Genomic DNA, 6,224 nt, shown 5'->3' on the forward strand with positions numbered 1-6,224 from the left:
GATTTTTTTTAAAAACAATAGCTTTACGTTCTTACCTTTCGGATCCGGATCCCACCAGCATCCCTACAAACCAAGCGGAGCAGATGCTTATCTAATCAGCACTAATGTATCCCCGACCACCAAACGGCTAACAGGGGATACTACCTTTCCGACCTTTGCTGATAGATAAAAGTCTGCCTTGTCCTGCTAGGCTGCGGATATGAGGAGAACCGGATGATGCCCCCAATTGATAATGTCAATTATTATCTTTAAACATAAAGCTATACACTATTACCGTTGAGCCGCTATGGCCACTAGACCACGTGCACGTGCTATGCACTTGGTACGCTATTTGTGTACAGAGTACCGTACGTGGTACGCACTCGGCGTACACACGCTGCGCTGAGTGTACGGAATACACACAGCGAGCGCACACACAGTTGATAACCTTTAAACCTTATTATAAAACACAGTAAGAATATGCTTATACTCTAAACCTTAATAATCAAATACTGCAATGATGTAACGCTTAAAAACCTTAACAATGTGTATGCTGTTTTGAGCGATTAATACGCTAAGAGAGCCCTTTGCAGGAAAGTGAAGACACCACACCGAATTTGGTTATAACCGCAGCAGCTCTAACACTGTCGTGGATTATTAAGAGTAAAAGGAGAATACTGTACAAATTATACACAGCAAACTAACATAGAAATCTAACAGAATAACAGAGAATAATCGCTACAGAGAATATACATACGTGGGGAATCTTTCGCAAGCGCGACCTGGAATCCAGTCCTCAGCTATCAGGTAGAAAGCCTTCAGAGAGAGATAATGAGTCTGGCCAGGCAACAGTGGTCTTTATATACACAACATACATTCACAATACAATGGTCCCTATAATCTCATTGTTCATTGGACACAGGGATGTGTCTCTGCATTACAGCGAAAGGTCATAGGTGGATTTGAACAGGTGGGCTGTGTCTTTCTCCAACTGCTCTGGTGGGAGGTATCCTCAGGATTCCCGCCGCATGTGTAATTTACAGCATATACAGTTAATGTTCATAATCTATTTCTGTACATAACTATACGCAGGAGCGAGCGATCTTTTCCTAACTAACATGGGAATGTTACCCTTAAAATACCCTACAGCTGGATACTAGACACCACCGTTCAACCTTTATCTGACCCTTCCTATCATGCAAAGAGGAATCTCTCTGTCCAGGAACAGTTTAAACTAAACATACTCGCTGACATGTTCTAGGGGAATATTAACTACAAAATGCACTATTTGGGTTAAATATGCTATGATCGAGTCGCACGCTACATGCTCACAAATTCTACCGTAAATGCGCATACCACGCGCCAAGGCGCATGGCCGTGGAAGCTCCGTTACGCAAAGTGCGGATATGCGTACGCACAGCAGAGCGAGTGCACGCGCAGCGGGCATGTGCATGGGGTTAGTACAAGGCATATGCATCACGATATTTTTCGACTTTGACACCAGATACAGAGAGATCAGAGGAAAGATCCAAACATAGGATGTATCATATCTGAAATAATAAAAATTGGGCCACTTTAATATTTAATGCTTCTGATGAAGTAATGAACCAAATAACAAGTGGCGCTAGACAACCAGAAGATTAAAAAACATTTATTTTCTAAAATGCATATAAGAAGTACAACAACCTCCCGGGAGTAATAACAATCTTAAAACATCACAATAGTATAAGTTTGCACTAAATATGCCTCCGTTTTTATATTATAATTAAATCATCAATAGTGAATGATCCTATTTGCATATAATTAATTATGAGTAACACCTGGAAGGTAAAAAACCGTTGTGGGTTCTATATGTGCACAAAGATGATACTAATAAATGGAACAAAAGTCACTCACGGCTGTATTCTTTTAAAAAGTTGCATCAATCACAGGTTCATGACAATAAGCGGCTAGTGCAGAAAAAGAAATGTATATGTATATATCTGTACACACAATTACCGCTGGGCAGGAGCTTCTTCAGTCCCTGCTCCCTGGTGTTGTCCCGTTGTTTAAATGGAGACACTCACCAGAGCCTCAGCGGATAGTATTGAAGCCGCGCCATACGGGGTATCCCAATGGGCCGTCCTAGCCCAATCCACACCGTCTCCGGTACCTCCGTGCTTTGCAAACGGAGGCTATTAGCTGATAAATCCGGAGTTTAATAAGGTGAACAGTCCTGGTGTGTACAGCTCGCAGTCAGCCTATCTTCTGTTGAGCAGACACCCGATATGGACTCCGTTCGCCGGTCTGCACCGGACTGGGGGAAGGCGGCACCCGTAGCTTCCACCGCCCCGACTTGGAGTAAGCGGTCGGGCTGCAAAGGTGAAGGAATGCAGCGCAGATGTTCCTGACCGCAAAGATAATGAGCAGTGAATCCAAGTCAAACAGCGGTATTAGTCACTGTAGTGCAAAAAACCCCGTGTCCTTACGGTGTAAATCCTTATGGTAAAAAGCCTGTATCCTTAACGCGTTTCAACGCCAGCAGGGCGTCTTTTTCGAAAGGCAGGTCGCCCTGCTGGCTTTGAAACGCGTTAAGGATACAGGCTTTTTACCATAAGGATTTACACTTAAGGACACAGGGTTTTTTGCACTACAGTGACTAATACCGCTGTTTGACTTGGATTCACTGCTCATTATCTTTGCGGTCAGGAACATCTGCGCTGCATTCCTTCACCTTTGCAGCCCGACCGCTTACTCCAAGTCGGGGCGGTGGAAGCTACGGGTGCCGCCTTCCCCCAGTACGGCGCAGACCGGCGAACGGAGTCCATATCGGGTGTCTGCTCAACAGAAGATAGGCTGACTGCGAGCTGTACACACCAGGACTGTTCACCTTATTAAACTCCGGATTTATCAGCTAATAGCCTCCGTTTGCAAAGCACGGAGGTACCGGAGACGGTGTGGATTGGGCTAGGACGGCCCATTGGGATACCCCGTATGGCGCGGCTTCAATACTATCCGCTGAGGCTCTGGTGAGTGTCTCCATTTAAACAACGGGACAACACCAGGGAGCAGGGACTGAAGAAGCTCCTGCCCAGCGGTAATTGTGTGTACAGATATATACATATACATTTCTTTTTCTGCACTAGCCGCTTATTGTCATGAACCTGTGATTGATGCAACTTTTTAAAAGAATACAGCCGTGAGTGACTTTTGTTCCATTTATTAGTATCATCTTTGTGCACATATAGAACCCACAACGGTTTTTTACCTTCCAGGTGTTACTCATAATTAATTATATGCAAATAGGATCATTCACTATTGATGCTTTAATTATAATATAAAAACGGAGGCATATTTAGTGCAAACTTATACTATTGTGATGTTTTAAGATTGTTATTACTCCCGGGAGGTTGTTGTACTTCTTATATGCATTTTAGAAAATAAATGTTTTTTAATCTTCTGGTTGTCTAGCGCCACTTGTTATTTGGTTCATAGTTTTTGTTTTAAGGGATTGGCAATTCCCTTTTTCAAGAGGCTGCTGACAACCACAGTGCAGTGCTATTCACCTGAGCGCATAGTTCTTCTCTTTTTTACGCATTCTGATGAAGTAAGGTTATTAGAAACGCAAAAGAAACATTTATTGATAATTAATGGATTGTTATACCGGGTAATTGGAAAGCAAGGAAAAGGAAAGAAATATCAATTAGTGTTGCCAAAGATGTATCGATCTATGGTAATGAAAGCATTACATGATGACCATGGTCATCTAGGATATGATAAGACCTTAAATCTAATATGTGATAGGTTTATTGGCCTGGTATGAGGAAAGAAATAGAGGCATATTGCCAAAATTGTGGAAATTGTATAGTACGGAAAACTGTAAGTAGCCAGCTTGCCCTGCTAGTGAATTTTAGGAGTAGTGGTCCTATGGACCTAGTCTGCATGGATTTTTTAACATTAGAAGTAGAACCGGGAAAAAAATGCCACATATTAGTAATTACAGATCTTTTCACAAGATATGCCCAAGCATACGTTTGCCCAAATCAAAAAGCATATACAGTAGCCAATACTCTATGGGACAAGTTTTTTTTGTCCATTACGTTCTGCCTAACCGGTTACATTCAGACCAAGGGAGAGAGTAGGTTGTTAAAGGAACTCTGTGCAATTTGTGGGATAACAAAATCGAGAACTACTCCTTATCACCCCCAGGGAGATAATAACCTGAAAGGTTCAACAGAACCTTGTTGAACATGCTGGGGACCTTGAACCCATTTGCTAAAACTCAGTGGAAAAGGAATAGCAATCGTTTGATACATGCTTATAACTGCACACAAAATGAAGCTACAGGGTATTCCCCATATGTTTTAATGTTTGGGCAAGAGGCTAGGCTTTCCATAGATGTGTGCCTGGGGATTTCTACTAGTGGCAACCCCGCTATTTCTCATACTAAATACATCAAAGGGTTAAGAGAAGACCTGCAAAGTGCATAAGATAAGGCCAATGAAGCTGCTACTAAATTACGTATTAAAAATAAAAGTTATTATGATAAGAAAGTAAGGGATCAGGTCTTGGCTCCTGGGGATAGAGTATTATTAAAACAACTTGGGACCCCTAGAAAGTTTAAAATAAATAATAGGTGGAGAGAAGATCCTTTCACCGTAATAGAAAAGTTTCCTGGATTACCTGCATATAAAATTAAGTCACAAACTGGGGATGAGACTGTATTGACTTTCCATAGGCAACATATGCTCCCAATAGGATGAGAGGTTCATTTGAATAATTATAGAAATGATCCTGAGATAAGTTCTGATGAAGAGGTCATAGGGAATGAACCTGAACAAATTAATGAGGATGATGATGTAGAAAATCTTGAGGAAGAATTTACAGGGCAAGGATGCTACTTTAAAGATACGGATGTTGACCTCGGGGAGTTCATTCAAGAGGGGAAAACTAATGGTCCCTTTGGATTCCTCTCTGATGAAGATCCGGAGGGTAATATTGACCAATTTTGTCCAGAGAATAGTGATATTACAAGTGAACTGGAAGAAAATGTGCCAGAAGGGTCAAATTATAGTTCTATGGTATATACTGAGAACGAGAACATAGGGCAACAGGCTATAGAAAGACCCAGAAGGATATGTCAACCCCCATTTATGCTTACTTATAATGAACTAGGGGTACCTAGCATTTTACCAAGGGTAGTGCACCCTAATATGATAAATGTATGGCCCTATTATGCCTTCTGCCCTTACCAGTAGAGTCAAACTAAGCAAAAGGGGAAGAATGTAGCTGAAATATTGGTTATACTTGCTTTGTGTGTGTATATATACATATATATATATATATATATATATTTATATATATATGAAATGATAAGTATGAAGGAGGTATTACACGTATATATATATATAATGTAAATGAGGCGTGTATATTTATTGTGATGTAAATATATATATATATAAATAATGTAAATGAGGTGTGTATATTTATTGTGATGTAAGTATATATATATATATATATATATATATATATATATATAGGAAGGAGGGTGTGTTTGGGTAGCTATGTACAATAAGTTATAGTGATAGGAATGATTGTTATGTGCCCCACATGCCTGGCTTGTATAAGGGACAGTGCAGGGGAAGATTGACTAATCACACGCTGGAAACATAGGGGCTGTGTGCATAGAAGGCTCACCGCGTGCCGGTAAAAGGAGAGAGAGCCATGTGCAGAGAGGGACCGCACACCGGGAGATAAGGGCCTATATTTACTAACATTCGTGTTTGAGCCGGTTTGTGTAGTGTTTAAACTCGTTTTGTATCGGGTGCATTTTCATGCAACTTTTTGAAACTATATACGCCAAGTTACTAGATGTCACCAGTTTATATACTTGCATCAATCATCTTGAGGGGATAGAGGCCACTAGGAATGCAGTTTCCTCCAGTCCACAGTATGAGGGTCCACCAAGTGAATTTTTGTTACTTTTGTTGGATTTCATTTTACACAAAAATTATTTTTTGTTCGAAAATTCTTTTTATTTGCAATTACAGGGCACGGCGATGGGGTCCAATGTGGCCCCATCATATGCAAATTTGTTTATGTTTCAATATGAAAAAAATCATATCATGGCAGATTTAGAATTTTCTTCATTTATTAAATTTTATGTTCGATTCATTGACGACCTTTTCATGCTGTGGACTGGCGGTGAGACTAAACTACAGCAATTCATTGCTAAATTGAACCTCTTGCCAGGATCTATCAGGCTC

The sequence above is a fragment of the Pseudophryne corroboree genome, chromosome 8 (genome assembly GCF_028390025.1).
Source record: "Pseudophryne corroboree isolate aPseCor3 chromosome 8, aPseCor3.hap2, whole genome shotgun sequence".
Taxonomy (NCBI): Eukaryota; Metazoa; Chordata; class Amphibia; order Anura; family Myobatrachidae; genus Pseudophryne; species Pseudophryne corroboree.